The following is an 18,799-nucleotide window of genomic DNA, read 5'->3' on the forward strand; positions in this document are numbered from 1 at the left end:
TACCAAAAAATCATCTCACTTGAAATCATTCATAAGCGATCAACAAGGGAATCCATATACGAATTTCCATTTTTGCTTCATAACCATCCACAGTGCTAACTTGACCTTTACCGGAACAGAACTATAATTGCAGTTAAGATTATATAATTTACAATAACAACAAAAATTACTTTGGAGGCACTGCTACTGAGCACAAATGTCTCCCAGCCATTAAGTGTATCATCCATCTTGAGAAGAAAATTGTTCTTATCCACATCGACGTTTTTAACATAAACTGTAGTACTCTCTGTTGGCACCTTTTTACGTACCCATTAATCTCAATAGTAAAGTCTCAGGCTCACCCACCTAGTATCTGACGTCTAGATGTCACTATTGTGTACCATAAAAATTGTATATTCATGAACTCCATTTGTTTTATGTCCTTCTCTCTGTCAAAGCCTTCCAAGAAGCATATGCTTCGCTCTGTGGAGAATAAAATCAAATTTGTCTGTCTTGTCATATTGTCATCAAACTGATAGTATCACAATTAGATTAACATTTTGTGAAGAAGCTGAAGGGAGAGAATGAAACAGGAACACATTATAATAAAATCCACTTAACCCTTTCAGTCACAAAGCCCTTTTTCTCCAGCACCCGGAGGCAAGGAAGGCAATAAAACTCTCAAGTAGGCGACACTGGTAAATTATTATGATCTATGTTGGGATCAAATAGGTCAGTTACTAGGCCTGCGAGGTACATTTTTGTTTGAAGGGACCATTAAGATTTTGCAACAACGATTGAAAGAAGTAAGACCCTTCCTGGGGTTCTTGAAAGGAGTCCGTCTGGGATGAAGTTGGCAAGAAGTGATCAGCGTGGCGGTTGACACTGCTTGACCCTGCATGCAATTCACTCTCACTCACCGAAGGGCTGGCTCCAGACTGCAGGGAATGCCAGGCACTGTAATCGGGAGGTCCTACCAAATTACTGTGTTACAATGTCCATATGAAAGAGATTTTTATTTTCATTATTTTGGCAGTTTCACTACGTCCTGAGGCTCAACTTGAAAATCGTTTGAGGACAGACAAAGCCCGAGTCAAGACTAGGTTGAAGGGGCTATGGAGATGGCTCAGATGGTAAAGACCTAAGTATGTGCATGGACACACATGTACATGTTTGCACATGCATACCACACACACACACACACACACACACACACACACACACACACACACAGTTAATCACCTTACCAAAGTTTTCTTCTTCTCCAATGAGTGTAGAACAAAAAGGCTCACATATTCATGCAAAGGGACAAATTGGGAATTATTTTTAGTTTTTGCTCTTGCATGGATATAAGAGACCCCATTGCAGTCTGTTTTCACTGTGGGCTGTCGGGTGGGTAGGAATAACCATTGTCTCATTGCTGGGTGAGGGGTATCACAGTCCCTGGGGCTGCCATGATTCTCCCGTGACCTTCTGTCCTAACCTACCAGTCTCAGAGAGCAGCCACATCTCCATCACTGCCATAGAGAAGACGAGAACAGTCATGCGACATCAGCCTCTGTGGTCTAAAGAATTGTCCAACTCTTCTCCACTCCTGAATCCCTTTCCTTCATCAAGTCTTTTAATAAGCAGTTCAAATAAGAAGTGATTCGTTTAATAAGCGACTTGGCATTCACTCAACCACCACATGGAGTTACTCACTAATTTATGCCAACCCACCCACTGTCCCCACCTCTCTAATGCCAGTTCTTAAGACCAAGGTAAAATACAGTTCCTGCTTCAGAGGAAATAAACAGTTTATTTTGAGCTAAATGTAAGTAACCGTGGGCTGGTGATATAGACTCAGGTTGTTCTGGGAGTCATGGTCCACAGCAGAAGTGACTACATTTAAAAAATAAGTATTCTCTCTCAATCTCTCTCTCTCTCTCTCTCTCTCTCTCTCTCTCTCTCTCTCTCTCTCTCTCTCTCTCTCTCCACTCTCCCTTCCCCCCTCTCTTGTGTGCATGCACGTGTGCACGCACAGGAAGTGTACTTGTCATCTTGTACACATAGAAGTCAGAGGTCAGTTTATAGGAGACAGTCTTCTCCTTGCATGGTGACGGAACTCAGGTCACCAGGCTTATACCCGGGGAGCCATCTTCTGGTCCCACATGAACTTTTTACCCTCATAGACTAAATCAGTGAATTTACAAAATGCCACGGACAAGGGCATGAGATAGGTGCATTGTAGACCACATGAGGAAACTCTGCTATAGTTACAAGGTTACAGATGCTGTCTGAGGACATCCTTAGTTGGTAGGAGTTAATGATTTGCTAGGTTAGTACATTCCGAAGCTTTTGCTGGTGTGAGGTCCAATGCAAAGGCTGTTGGTAAGCTAGCCTAAGACAATCCCTTTCTCAAGCTGTAATATCCCAACACTCCAGTCTTACTGCTCTAGTCAGCCAATCAGCCTGCAGAAGCACCAGCATGTACACGTGCTTCTTGGGGCTCCAGTTTTCACGGCCTGTTCCCACAGGTCTACAGCTACTTCCCTGATTTCAACAGCTGCTTCTTCATGTCTTCATACACACACACACACACACACACACTTCTGCATCCCATCATCCTTACTTACTTCTTCCCTGCATCCAATCACACACACACACACACTTCTGCATCCCATCATCCTTACTTACTTCTTCCCTGCATCCAATCACACACACACACACACACACACACACACACACACACACACTTCTACATCCCATCACACAGACACTTACTTCAAATACCCAACTCGTTCCCTGTACCAGCTCTGGCTTCTCTATACTCAGCCCCAGCACCTGTCCTTAGAGACACCCTATACATTCCCTATAAAATGTTGACTACTTGAATTTCTTTAGACTCCTAAGACTTCCAGAATATAATGTTGGCCTAGTTCTTTTCCTTCTAGTACAATGGCCGTTATTGAGCACACAGGGAGTTCCCATTAGAGCAGAATAAAGAGCAAGTCATTGCTTGAAGAGTCTCTAAAGATTCAGAATGTCAGATGTTCACAGAGAAACAATACTGCAAATTTCAGTTAGCTAACTTTTAATATCATGATTCTTGTCACACCTTGATCTGAAGAGTATATGGAGCAAAAACTCATTTTCATTCTCATAAGAATGATGTTATCCAACAACAGTAATAGGATATTATCCAGCCACAGGATAATCACCATCACTAAGTGATTTTGATGGTGAACCCACTGGTCCACAGAGGAGGTTTATACATTCTGCCTGGGTGCTGGAATGTGGTATTCAGTCTTGGCTTTAAACTCTTTATATTAAATGAAGTATTGGATAAGGATAACAGTAGTTGTATTTAAGATACTGAGAATGTACTACAAAATCTTGAAAAATCAACTCATTTGGTACTGGTAGGGAACTTTTGGATTTGATGTTGTATTATTCCCACTTTGTGGACGAGAAAACTAGGACTGGATGGGCTTGAGGATATGTAACTCATACTCTGAGATGCTGTAAAGTTGAAATTAATTACCTGTTGGATCACAGAAGCAGGCTTCGACAGAGCTCAGTAGACTGGAATAATGGATGAAAAATTCAGTTATAAAACATGGGAAGTCTTGGAAGACATTTATAAAGAGAAAATACATCCATTAAAGACTTATTAGACACCAGAGACAGTGGTACTTCTTGACATCAGAGAAGGTCTGTCAGGCTTAATCTTACTGACTGGTTCTCAAGAGCCAGGCAGATTTTTAAGATCACTCTCTTCTTGGAGACGGAAGTCAACAGTTTGGCACCAAGAGTATCAGCGATTTCTGTACATAGAATGGCTGAGGCCAATCCAACTGCCATTAGAACATCTCACTGCCTTATTCTAGGGTAATGTGCCAAATACCTCTCTTGTCCTTCAACTTTGTCATTTATCATCGTTAGTGATGCAGGTCGGAGACCGGCAAGAACAGCTTTGTGGGAACCACAGGATTCTTTGCTCAGCTAGTGCCTCGCAGGTGGTGTCTCCCCACGGAAGACAGAGCAGGCCATCTACCCAAGTTCAACACCACGTCAGCGTAAACATTCACACCACGGCAAGGGGAACATTTCAATTGGTTGGTGACTAGATATACAGAGCTGTGGCAGTTCTCTACTCCATTTCTCATGAGGAGAAAGAGGCTAGAAGACAGATGTGCAGAATGCGCTTCAGGATAGAGAAGCATGTTTTAGAACGATGGGATTCTTTTCACCACATATGCTCCACTTCACCATTATTTTTTAAAGTTATTTTACTTTATGTTCATTGGTGTTTTGCCTGCGAGTATGTCTGCATGAAGGTGTCAGAAGCCCTGGAACTGAAGCTGCAGACAGCTGTGAGCTGCCATGTGGGTTCTGGAATTGAACCTGGGTCCCCTGGAAGAGCAGACAGTGCTCTCAACTGCTGAGCCATCTCCCCAGCCCGTTTTATCATTCTTAGTGAAGCTTCCAGAAGTGTTATAGCAATACAGAAAGGGAAGACCTGTGTCCTACAATGAATTTTATGATTAGGAGGCTTTAAAATGGTGAAGGCAGGGTGAAGATGGTTTGTATGGAAAGTTCCAGAGTTATGCATAAGGGGACTGGTTTCAGATAGAACAGCAAGTAGAGCCCGTGCTTAAGGTCCTTTTAAAAAATAATGGATATCCTGACAGACACAATCAAGAAGAGGCTTTTAGCTGCAGGCGACAATATTTAGAGACAAATGGTGGCAACTCAATAGTCAGAAAAGAGTCCAGTCAGAATCACGGTCAGCCTTGGGACTTGCTAGGAGGAGTGCATGTGCAGGTGTTGGCCACACCTGCAATCCAATAAGACGTAAGGCAGATTTTAAAGGATTATGTCACATATAAGCCTATCAGAAAAATTTTGGAGAGTTTACCTGTGAGTATGGCTTACCTCTGGCTGAGTCATAAATACGTTCCCTGGCCAGGGCCACTGCAGGAAATCTAAGAGAGGACAAAACACCCTAGATCCTGGAGGTTTAGAAAGTGTACATATCCCACATTGCAGACTCTCCAGAGTTCCAAGAAGAAGCATCTTGAAAGTCTCCAAACAACCACACCTAATAGAAACAGACTACGGAGACTCAAGTACATTGTTGACCAGTAACTTGTGATGCCCTAAGGTGATACGTAAAAAGCTAAAGGCTATAACAGAGGCAAAAATCTGAGCAGAAACATCCTCATATGGTTACTATAGAGTAACAGACCTTAAAGATGTCTTCCAACAAATCAATTAAAAATATAAGCAGCTGAACAAAAACAAACTAGACTCAGAGGGATAAGAATCAACACTCAGTTGCCAAAATATATTGCATGAAATACTCAGGCTTCCACTAAAAGATAGGATCCATGCAGAGGACCAGAAGTTTGGCTCCTGTCAGCATTGGCTTATTTATTATAGGCAGTGTTCCTTACTAATGTTCATAATAGGGGGAAACAGGTGTGGGAAATCACTGTGCTGTCTGCAATCTTTCTGCATGTCTTAAATGCACTTTATGATGAAGCATTTATTTTAAAAGGAACTAAATAGAATTACAGAATAGAAAATTACAGTAATCGAAATGGAAAGGTTATATCAAAAGAGGGCTCAACAACATGAATTGTCAGAAAGAAGAATCGATGAGCTTGTAGACCAATGGAGACTATGCAGTCTGAAGAACACATAGAAAAAAATGAAATTTGCAAACCATAGGGAACCGCAAAACACCATGAGATGCAGCCAGGTGGGTTTAACAGAAGTATTAAAAGAAAGAAATTAGGAATATGGAAAATTATTTGGTGAAACAATGGCTATAAACTTCCCAAATTAAGTAGAAAATAGTAGTCTACATATTCAGAAGGCTCAACAAGAGTGTGTTTCAAGTAGAACAAACTCAGGGAAATCTTAGATAATATAGAGATAAGTTGTTGGGAGTCAGAGATCACCGTAAGAACAGTGAAAGGAAAACAATGTCTCCACAAGAAAACCACAAAGAAGTTAAGATCTGACCTCCATCAGAGCAGTGGAGACCAGTCTGTCAAGAAGTCATCATCAGGATGGGTACCCAGCAAAGTTATCTTCCTGAAGGGGAAATAAAGACATCCCCACATAAACAGAGCCCAAGCACTCATTGCAAATAGAACTTGTTGTAATTTTGAAAAAGCAGCACAAGAGAGAAAGAAACCATGTGACAGAGTTCAAGTGGAGGGGTTTTTAATTAGGGAAAGGGATCATAAAAATGGGGAATGGAAAGGGGAGGAGGGGAGGCCTGGACTCCAGGGACAGGAGCAGTGGGAGATCGGAAAGGGAGGGGGAGAGAGGCAGAGAGGGTGAGAAAGAGAAACAGACAGAAGGAGAGAAAGAAGGAGAGGTGGATGGGAGGTGGGCAGGGCCCTTTCAAAGGGGAACATAGTGAATGTACACAGGCGGTGCTCTTAGTGGCTGCTGCTGAGGGCGTGTCCTGTCAGAACCTCAAGGGCAGGCCAGTACAGATGCCTGGAACAAAGTTCTGAAGGAACGTCTTCAGACTGAAAGCAGCACCACTCAGTAATTGGAACCCATACTAAAACAAAAACAAAGATCTGTGATAAAGACAACTTTGTGTCTATGTAATGATAAGGGACAGAACATAGAATTTACTATATTTATACATATGAATTTGTGGTCTTTCTTCTACCATCTTCAAGAGATGTACAACCATATTAAATAATAATTGCAACAATGTTGTATAAGCTTGCTATACATAATGAAAATGTATATGCACAATATGGTAGGTATCATGATCTGTGTAAGAAGAGAAGGAATGGGTAGCATCCTGGAGTCACATTTTCTGTCTCATTAGAAATAAATCAGTGTAGATATATTGTTTCTTAGAGGAATCACTAAAAAAACCTGAGCTGTAGGATCTGTGGTGATAAACTTTACACTGCACTAAACGCTGTTTCTCCTTTTGTCTTGAACAGCTTGGTGACAAGTTTGCTCGCAGAATATCTAATTAGCATCAACTTTGGACTCCTTGAGTTTTTCCGTTGCCTTATATTTTGCTGACTTTCATTTTTAGTTTTCTGACTTTTTAGCTAGATATTTTGGATTTGATTTTCATGTCTTTTTTTGCTTTCATCTTAGGATGACAGTTTAGATAGTGGTTTTATGATGTTTATCCAGTTTCAGCATTTTAAAGCAAAACCTCTCCTCTGAACATTACTCAGCATGTTCTTCCTAACTCATATGCGTTTATTTCCATTCACAAAACTTCTCTTGTTATTTCTTTTTTGGACTGAGAGTTGCTTAGAAGGGTACGTTATCTAGTTCCAAATTTTGGGAGGTTATCTGGTATTTATTATCAATAGTTAACTAGCAAGGGTATGAGCATAGTTGGTATGATTTTGCTGACATATTTAATGACCTTGTATACAATTTATCTTAATGAGTAGTGTATGAACTCTTGAAAATTATGTGTTCCTTAGTGAATAGCTATATTTGTAAGTGACTTAGATTGAATAAATTGAGAATATCTCTTCAATCTGCTTTTTTAATAGGTGTGTTCACCTATTAGTTACTGGGAAAGGACACTAAAATCCTCAACTCTGGGGTGAATCTTGTCTTTCTGTGTCACTGTGCTTTATGTCTTTGGAAGGTTTGTTATTAGGTCTGTACACGTTGGAGACTGCTGTCTTCTAGGTGAGTTGAGTCCTGATTGTGACTCTCACTGCCTCTGAGACTGGTTTGTATCACATTTTCTACCCCTTTGCTTTCAGTCTGGCTGTGTCTTAATTTCTAAAATGTATCTGTGTAAGTAATGAATAGATCAGTCTTCTTTTATTGTCTGATAATTGCCTCTTGGAACTAGAGTGCTTATTCCATTTGCATATAACATGCAGCAATGTAAGTATACATGATTTTTTTACCATCTTGTTATTGACTAGATTCTTACTTATTGTCTCTTTTTGAGTCATTTATGTCAATCAAATAGTATTTTACTATCCTATTCTATCCACTCCACTGTTTTACTTTTACTGATTTCAATTTGCATCTTTATTTGTACTCTATCTGGACTTGATACTACTGACTATATATGTGATGTAGGAGGTTTAAAGACAGTATTTCCATTTAGGTTCTTCCAAAATTCTGTGCAATTGTCATTGTATATATTACCCATATATGTTCTAAGCCTTATGTTGTAATGTTACTCTGTTATAAATATTCTACTTGATTTTAAGGATTTTGATGTGGAGAAATTGATATCATAATTAGATTTCTGTTCTTATCTCTCCTTTTCTTATGATATTCCATTTACCCCAAGAGCCATGCAAGAGCAGTGTACATTACAGCAAAGGTCATCTGATGATTAAGACTCTCAGTTTCCACACTCAAAAGATATCTTCTCTTTACTTTCATTTATATTTTTATTAAAAATTTTCATATAATATATTTTGATATTATTTATCCCCTCCCACATCCCTACTTACCCAACTTCACATTTCTCTCTCTCTCTCTCTCTCTCTCTCTCTCTCTCTCTCTCAAATAAAAGCCAAAAACAAAAAAATGAAAATCAAGACAAACACAAAAACAGTAAGACAAAAAGTACAAAAACAACCAAAGGAGTGAGAAAAGCATGCTGTCCATTTTTTGGTGGCCAACTACTCCTGAGTATATGGCCTCCTTTAGAGTATAGGTGTATACCCAGTATCACCCCACTGAGGAAAACTGATTTCCTTCTCCCAGAAGGTATCAATAGCAAGTAGATTATTAGTAAAGGATGGGACTTGGTATTCCCTTTCTCTTTTCTGTAGTTGGATTTTGTCTGGTTTCAATACATGCAGGTCTTGTGTGTGCTATCACAGCCTCTGTAAGTTGATATATGTATCAGTCCTGTTGTGTCTAGTAGATACTCTTTCCTTGGAGTCATCCATCACCTCTGGCTCTTAGAATCTTCCCATCTTTTCGTCCACATATATCTCTCAGTCTTGAGGTTGAAGGGTTCGATGGAGACACCCCGCTTAAGGCTGAGTGTTCCAAAGTCTTTCACTGTTTATACGTTGTCTACGGGTGTATGTTAATTACCATCTACTGTAAGAGGAAGCTTCTTCTCTCTTTTTTTTTTTTAGACAGGGTTTCCCTGTGTAACAGCCCTAGCTGTCCTGGAACTAGCGCTGTAGACCAGGCTGTCCTTGAACTCACAGAGATCTTCCTGCCTCTGCCTCTCAAGTGCTGGGATCACAGGTGTGCGCCACCACCACCCAGCCAAGAAGAAACTTCTATGACGAGGGTTGAGTGATGTAATGACCTGTAGGTACAGTAATATGCCATCAGGAGTTAATGTATTGCTATGTCCCTTCAGCAAAATAATACCGGTAGGTTATCCCCTAGTGCTCATGGTCTACCTATTGTTAGACTCTTGGCTTCTTTATCAGTGTCACATATGTGTTCCATTTCATGGAGTGAGCCTTAATTCCAATCAAAAAGTGGTTGGCTACTTCCATGACACCTGGGCCACTATCAGACCAGTTCTTCTTGGAGGCAGATCCCTTGCTGCAGGCCCTGGGGTCTCTAGCTGGGTGATATTAATGATTACCTCTCTCCTCTATGATAGACTTGCAAAGTACCTTCAAGAACCATGAACTCCAGTCAGTAGGTGCTGGATCTTTTAGCTCAGTTTCTCTGTGTTTGATGACATGAGTAAGTGGTGTACTTAGCAATAGGACCTTACCATCAGGTTGTGGAGGGCGACCAATAGCAGTGGCTACAGTCTGTGATATTTGGGGAGTCTGTTGGACACCTTTGGCCAATGACCCAACAAGATGTAACCCATTCCTGGCACAGGGGGTTTTACATGGTGGCATAGGATGTCTAGATGGGGCATTGTCCCCCTCTTTATATGGTGACACTATTTAAAGATTTTTCATATGTGTGTGTATTTTAAGAGGTTCCTACAGTAGTAGTTTTCCATATATCTTTTCAAAGGACCGTTAGTGCTAGTTGTCCCTCCCCATAGACTCTCCTTTACTCTGGTCTCCCACTCGCCTATTCCAATTTCCCCTTTATCTCTTTGTAACACTGTAGTTATCCTTGTTTGCGAAATCCCCTTCTTGTCCCTGGTCCCTATATCTGCATCCATTTGCCAAAAAAATCATTTCTCAACAGATGAATAATAATATTACATCTTGTAAACAAACCGCACCCTCATTATCCACTCACCAGTTGATGAGAATCTAGGCTTTTTACAATTCCTGGCTATTATTAATCCAACAGCAATGAACATGGATAAGCATGTATCTCTGTAGTGAGATGTAGATCCATTTAGGTATATGCCAGAGGGAGACAAGGTTGGATCTTTTGGTAGATCAATTTTCAGTTTCCCAAGGATCCTTCATACTGATTTCCACAGGGGCTGTACCAGTTTGCAGTCCCACCAGCAATGAAAAGTGTTGCCCTGTCCCCTAGATTTGCAGCACTCTGTGTCTTCACTCTCGGGATTCTTTTCCAGCACTTACTGTGTAGTGATAAGATAGGACTTGTTTTTATTTGATTATTTGGGTTTTTCCTCTGTTTTCTTACTTTTCAATGTCTAGGATCAAGCCCAGGGCCTTGTATATTCAAAGCAAATGATCTACTACTGAGGAACATAACCAGCTCTGATAGGTGAAAAGCTTGACAAGTGGCTCTCCTGGAGGAAAACAGACCCCTGGTTGATAGTGTCCACCAGCTCCCATTGTGTGAGCTCCCTGTAAGCTCACACACATACACACTCACTCACTCACACACACACACACACACACACACACACACAAATACAACTTGCTTGGCTCATTTAGTGTGACATGTATGTATATGATTTAAGGACTGAACAATTGATCAGAGAACAGTTTAGAGGAACTGATTCTCTTTTCCACCATGCAGGTCCTAGAGCTCAATCTCCAGAATTCCTTTTCCAGGACCAATTGTCCAACAAAGACATTTTGATTTATATGCAGAGCTTCATTTTCAAAATTATTCCTTTAATTTTTTAGGCAATTTTTCCTATTCAAATGAAAACACTCATCATTACCTTTAAATCTTGATAGTTTTTAACCTAAGGATATTTTAAAATTATTTTCTAGACAAGAGAAAGAATATAGCATACAGTTGGAGGTGACTGGGAGCTGAGATGAAAAGAACCAGGAAGACACGAGGGACCTAACCAAGCAACTCAGTTTTTGCTCTGGTTGTCATTGGTTACCATGGCATGTTTACTATAGATCCTGCAATTGAGAAATTTTCTTGATGAAAATCATTCAATTACTTCGAGGAAATGGCTCTGAAATCACAGTCCATTCTTTTCTGGTCATTGATAATTATGTGGCAATCATCGTCTTAACTCAAGTCCAGAAACAAACCCACAGCTTTAGGAATACATGAAGGACTTGCAGCTGCAGTGATTACAGGGGGTCGTGAGGATATGGAAATGTTGCTTAAAGGGTAACTAGAAAAATCAGTGATGTAACAGAGGAAAAAATTCTGTTTGTATAATCAAATCAAATTACATCCTATTCACTCTAATTTTTTTTCTCAACAACCTACAACTGTCAGGCAAAGCAAACACCAGTGGAACATATTGAAGGCATGGTCTTCATTGGAGAAGTTCATTCTAAGCAGGAGACTCAGGCAACAAGGAAGTATCATAGGTGTTGGATGGGGAGCAGCAAGATTGCACAGTGGGTGAAAGTGCTTGCTGAACAAGTGTGAAACCAGAGATTCATGCCCGAATCCCAGATAAAAGTGGACAGAGAGAACTGGGTCCACAAAGTTGTCTTCTGCTCTCTACATACATACCATAGCATGCATACACCCAACACACACACACACACACACACACACACACACACACACACACACCATATGCAAACACATAAAATGATAAAAAATAATAAGCATTGCAAAAAAATCAAAACATCCCAACACACAAATTCCTACATGTAAACTAGATCAAATGACTGACACATGTTCTAACTTTTCCATATTTTTCTTTGCAAACACTAAGCTCAAAATCAAACTTGCACTTTCCAGATTGCCCTATGTGTATATCTGTGTGTGTGTGTGCATACATTTTGAAGTGTGTGTATCTGCATGTATATGTTCATGTGAAATATTGTCCAAAAAGTGCTCAGGAGTAGGAAATGGCCATTGGTTCTGTATCTTTAGGAACTGAGGTGGGGTGAAGTTGAAATTTTTGAGAAAAGTTAGAGTCAGAAGGTTCCAGTCTAGATGAATCTTATTGATGACTAAGCATTGGTAAAATGAGCAGCATGGAGTCTGGGAGATGTTTCAGTTAGAAGTAACTGTTACGTAAGCATGAGGACATGAGTTCAGATCCATGTAATAAAAAGTCCAGTGTGTACACCACTTTACTAAACCAGCATAATCCATAACTGCATCCGAAATATGTGTCCTTCAACACACAAATAACTGTATCAAGGAAACTTAGCTTTGCAAAATGGAGATCATTACATAAAATCACCACCAATCAAATTGCAGAGCTGTGGAGCCCCGTCCCAATTGACACATCTACAAAACAATTCCTTTACCCTGGGTGCTGAGGAAGCATTGCAGAAGAGGGACAGGAAAATCCTAAGAGCCAGAGGACCAGGGAGTTTCCAGTGAAATTCTGTCTCTAGCCATGTGAGAAACTGCACCCATAAAGTCCCACTAACAGGGCAACAATAGACAGGAGGGGGAGAGATTGGTGGTGATGGGAGGAAGCCCAGGATGCCTCAAACCTATGCAGAGAACTACAGGCAGCTAAGGAGAGCTGAGAGCAGGAGAAACAGTCTTCCCAGGAAAGAGAACCTGAATGGATTATTCAACCTCGAAAATATATACTTACAAGTAACATTATACAGACTGAAAAGGTTGTGTTTATATATTTGGGAACATACACACACAAGTATATATGACAATAATTAATGAAAATAAGAGTCATAAATTTGAAATAGTTCAAGGAAGTGCATATGGGAGAATTTGGATACGAAAGGAAAGGAAAGGATGAAATGAGGTAATTATATTATAATCTCAAAAACATTAAAAAACAAAAACCTTGGTGTGGCAGTGCCTGCTTGGGCTCCCAGCACTGGGAGGCAGGGGCAGATGGATTCCGGAGGCTTGCTATCCTGACGTTCAGGCTGAATCGGTGAGACCCAGGTGAGCAACAACAGAAGGATATCTGAGATTGACCTCTGGCCTCTGCACACATGCATGTGCACACTCACACACACATGCACTAAATAGACAATCTGGGAAGCGCACATCTGACCCGCAGTATTTGCGAGAAGAGCCAGCAAGACCATGTGTCTTTTGATGCCTATGCAATGATTTTCCTTACTATATATTCACTATTATCTGTGTGGCTCTTCCTTTATCCTACAGATTTGAAATGCTTTGGGAATGTTTTCTAGTCGATATGTGTCCAGGGTATAACCATTTTATTGCTTCGTGTATGTCTTTGGGCCGGTAGAACACATGACATAAGACACAGAGATTTTGAACACGTGTGGCTGTTGCATGGCTCCACCTGCTCAGGGAATGACTTTTTAGCAGCTGACTTTAGTGTGAACTTAAATGTTCTCCTGAATTTCAAGACTGTGTTTGCGACACAGTGGTGTCCAGAAGTCAGACAGAAGGCTTCGGGCAAGAGAGCCACTGCAGAAAGAGGGGTCCACAGCTGACGACCCGAGCCTGCTTGACGAGAGGCTCTTCCGCGTGGAGTGTCAGAACCAAACTAGAAAGGGCAGTGATGCAAACTGAGTTTCCCTGTTTGTCTGTTTTGCTGTGGGCGCCTCTTGTCCTTTGCATAAATGTCTCTTTACTTTAAAGAAAAACTGTTTCAGATGCTGAGATAATCTTCGTAACCAAAAGCAGAGATTCCGTTTGAATGTGCGGAGCGATCCAAACGTAGTTTGTACTGTCTTAGGTGCGGAGGAAGATAGCAAAGACTTCTCACGTGACTTCCCTTTCCCACCGACTTAGCTGGAACTTTACGTCAGGTGGAACGCTGCTCATCGCTGGTGGGTAGGACACAGGACTAAATCCTTACCTTTCCTCCAACATGAGGCTGTGGAGCCACACCAGCAGTCTGTTCTCAGAGCTAGACGGCTGGGCCAGGAGTGTTTAAGAGAATCCTGCAGGGTTTGCAAATGATAACAATTCAACTTTATCTCTGTGTATTTTCTAAGAATGGAAGGTGGCTTTGCTGATCCCTGGCATGGACAGACACCACGACTCTCGGCCCCTCCTCAGCCACGTGGAACCTGCTGAATGCTGAGTGAGAGAAGCCCACAGTGGAAGACACACTGACAGTGCATTCCTGGGCCGCAGTGTGTTAGTTTACACACTACAGGATGCTAGCTATGCAGTAAAAGTAATTACTCGTAACAGTATGACACATTTTAAAGAAGTGGTAATCTTACATTGAACCAACCCAGAACACCCAAGAGCAAAAGGTACAATAACTCAGGCCGCTGTTCCTGACACCCCCTTCCTGACCCCCCCCCACTCTCTTGCCATCGGTTCCCTCACCCTCCTCTTCTTTTTGTTTTTCTGTCTTGTACCTTTGAGACAGGATCTCACGTAGCCAAAGCTTGCCTCAAATTTGCTTTGTAGCTAAGGATGACCTTGAAATCCTAGTCATCCTGCCTTTGTCTCCTTACGTGCTGAGGTGACAGGCAGGAACCACCAGGGCCAGCTTTCCCACTCTGGAGATTTCAGTTCTGGAGACTGCCGGAAGTCCCAGGAGCTCATGGTTCTGACAGGACTGTGCTCAGCGTGTGTAACAGCCATCCGTAGCTACATTCCCCTTCTCATCCTCTACTTTCATAACGGAGATAATCATAGCCCCTAAACACGCTTCCACTAGTTTTTGTGTTTCTCACTTGCTGTGTCATGGAGCCTTTCCCATACCAGTTCATGAAGAGTTTTTGTATTCTTTCTTGTGGCTTACACTATTCTCATGTAAAGATCCCTGATTGGTTTATCAGTCCCTGAATGAAGTGTCTATGTTTACTATAGTCTTTGGCTATTGCAAACAAAACTACATTGAGTAACCATATTTTATGTGCCATTTTCACACATGCTTGTATGACTGCTGCTTAAATTCTAAAAGGGTCTAATATTTGGACCCAAAAGCACCTTGCGAACTTGTAATATCGAAACAAAGCGCCAAACTGTCTTCATAAATGGTGTACCGATCTGCTTTGCCCACAATGTTGCCAACAATACACACCTTTGCATAATTGAGCTCGGGTTAAAAAAAATGAATGCCATGATTTAGTAAGATGGGCCAAGAATAAACTTCTTCTGCTTGATTCTCTCTTCCTTTGGTAAGGCACATCTTTTGCAATGATGCTATCCTTAAAAATCTTTACTGAAATGAGGACCTGAAAACAAGACCTTCAGATGGCCACATGACAAAGAACGAGTCAAGAATGTCCATTGGTTTTCCTTACACACACACACACACACATACAGAGAGAGAGAGAGAGAGAGAGAGAGAGAGAGATGGAGAGAGAGATGGAGAGAGAGATGGAGAGAGAGAGAGAGAGAGAGAGAGAGAGAGAGAGAGAGAGAGAGAGAGAGAGAGAGAGAGAGAGAGAGATCTAAATACATATAAACCTGCTCAGGCTATATAATGCCACTGTATGTGTGTTTCCAAGGCTGATCATTTGGCATTGGTGTGCTCTTTCATGGGGAAGTACTGCTCCAGCTCTCACATTCCTTCATTTCCAGTAGTTCTTTGTCTGGCGTTGAGACCTCCTGGGTTCCCCCCATCCACGTTAGCATGTCTACTGGTGTCCTTATTCAGGTCATGTTAAAGCTGCCGTGCCAATGAGACTTCATGGATAGATATGGCTTCTGATGTTACTAGGAGACCTGAGGCCACAGAAAACTCCCTGTTCCCCTGGCTCTTACGATCTTACTACCCTCCACTCTGTGTGATCCCTGAGCCTTGAGTGCAGGATTTGTGTTGTTGATGTAGTAATTGGGAGTGGGCTTCACATCTCTGTACTCTGAGTAGCTGTGGTTTTCTGTAATGGTCCCCATCCACTGCAAAGAGAAGCTTCCCTGAGAAGAGTGGGGATTACACTTCTCCATGGGTATAAGGACAGATAGAGAGTGTTGTTAGGGATCAGGCTGATTTAGTAAAGTGGCAGTTGTAGGTTCTCCTCCAAGATCCTTGTCCTCTCTAGCTCTGTGCTGGCTATTTTTCCAGTACCAGACATGATGTTTCTGTTTTTAAGGAAATAATTACAGTTTTTTAAACAATATCGTTTCATCACTGTTTATTTGATTGTGGGTTAAGATGAATTTTGAAAGACTTCCATGGATTATCAGTTTATACCTATTCTCACATTTCTCCATGGAATTAATGTTCTTTTCATCCAAAGCTACTCTTGACTTGTAAAGATATTAGTCCTTCGTCAGCCATATTTACTTCACACGACTTTTCCATCTTACTGGTTTAACTTTAAGCCAAATATCTTTGCAGCTTTGTTTGCTCAAAGATATCCATACTTTTCTCTGAAGATTTGTCCACTTTGTAGATGATCAAAAAAGAAAATTATTAACCTACATCAAGGGAAATACCCCCACTATATTCTCTAGTATGTTTTTAAAGCATTTTATGTTTTATGTTGACCTAAATATATCTCAGTTACATAATTTGCCTTGGTATATAGTGTAAGAAGATCAGGTAATATTTTCCCTCAAATAGCCCACTTTCTGGATTTTTAGACAGATTTTTGAGGATTTCCTTCATTGCAGACAAGTCATCACATCAGAGAAAGCTGACATAGTAGAGAGCCCTTATGTAGACACCATCTCACAAAGCCCACACAACAGCCCACTTCTCCAGAGCCGGGACAGTAGTCGCTATTCTTTTCAAATGTGGCATGAGGTGAACAAGCTAACTTGGGAGAAGGCACCTTGAGCTCTGGAAAACTTGCAATCAGCCCCTGGGTCTCTGGAAGGTTCTGAGGAATCGAAACTGAAGGACACAGCATTCTGTCTCTCCTTCCAGCTTGCACATGGTCAACTACTAGAATGGATGACAACTCCAAGCTGCCTGCTCCTGACAGGATGTGTACACTCCTCGGCTCTCCAGCTCAGTGTAGAACATCGTATCCCTCTCTTGTCAGCATAAGCTCATGGTTTCTCGTGCTACACCCCCCTAGGGAACCTCCTCAGACCCTTTAGCTGTGAGCCAGGCCAACATGTAGAGATGCTGCCCTTCTTTGTCCTCTTTCTGCAGCTTCTTAACTGGACCTCACACCTGCATCCTTCAGAAGTGAGTCTTGGTGGTCACTAAAATTATTCCTGAAGCCACTGGGTTCCTTCCGTCACTTCTCCATCAGCATCACCATCAAAGAAGTGTCAAAGAAACAGTGTCCAGTGAGAGCATGGCAAACTGTGAGTTTGGGATGTCTAGACATCACTTTCAAAAAGTAAAGAACACTGAGAAAGTAATTAAAATACCATTTTTAACACAATAGGACAATTATTTTAGCAGGTGATAAACATAAAAAATATTAACTGGCCATTTTACACACACGACTAAAATACAAAGTCCTCAAACTCTGTAGTTTGCTTGATAATTGCAGCACAGTTCAGTTTGGGCTACTGTCATTTTAAGTGCCTGTTTGCCATGGGTAGATAGTGGCTACCAAATAGAACACTACAGACCGAAGGGGCTTGCTAACAAATCCCAAATTCATCACTGTGTTTGTAACACTTTATGTTTGCTTATTTTGTTTTTGTATTCCACTAGTTATTTTGTGTGGATGTGTTTATTTGTGTGAGGGTATCCACAGGCCCTGACACACATCTGGAGGTCAGAAGACAACCAGTGTAAGTTAGTTCTGACCTTCCACCCAAGGGTCCTGAGAATTGGATATAGGCTTTCAGGATTGGTGGCAAGTGCCTTTACCCACTGAACCGCATTGCTGGTCCCTCTGTGTGTTTGGAAATGCAGTTAGCATACATATCCAAGCCAGAATGAAACCAATTCTTCAATGATTGTGTGCTACAGCACTTACACAGCAGATCAGAGATCAGGATGACCTCTTTCTATCTCTTCTGTAACATCACACTGTTTAAGTCTGTATTTTCCATGGAGCCTATCATTCAAGTCAGGGACAGGTGGCCCTGGATGAGAGACTCATGAAGGGTACAGTCTATGAAGCCTAAGTTGGGACATTAAGAAGCAGTTCCCTTCCTGGGTAACATAGTCTACGTGCCCCCTCCCCACCCACAGCAAGCTTCCACTCCTCCCATCCCTCCCTAATTGGATCTGATTGTAGTTTTAACTTATGAAAACAGAAAAATCTGCATTTCCCAATCACTACTTATCTTAAAGCTTCAGGTATTCATGGACAGAGAATGCACACCGCTAACACTGGCGTAGGATTTTGAAAAGAACACCAAGTGTGGCTCTGACTGGTTCTAAGTAAACTTTGCCAATACTCTGCAACATGTTGTCTTAGAAAAGCCCGTGGTAGTATCTAAAATTGTGTAAATCATCAGTTTTTAATCTGGCAGGAAGTGGATAGTGGCCCATTAAACTTTCGTAATTAAATTTTCCCTCTACTCCCCCATAGAACCATTATCTGAGTTTTCTAATTAACACAAGAGGAGGGAGTCAGTTCAGATTGATGGATCTAGAGCCATCCCCTTTCATTTTAATGACCTTTAATAAACTTTTATTACTATTGATATTGATAATTATAATACACCCTTTAATTCTGCAATGTGATTCTAAGGACCTTTTCAAAAATTGCAAAATTCACCTTTA

The sequence above is a fragment of the Mesocricetus auratus genome, unplaced genomic scaffold (genome assembly GCF_017639785.1).
Source record: "Mesocricetus auratus isolate SY011 unplaced genomic scaffold, BCM_Maur_2.0 Super-Scaffold_100676, whole genome shotgun sequence".
Classification (NCBI taxonomy): domain Eukaryota; kingdom Metazoa; phylum Chordata; class Mammalia; order Rodentia; family Cricetidae; genus Mesocricetus; species Mesocricetus auratus.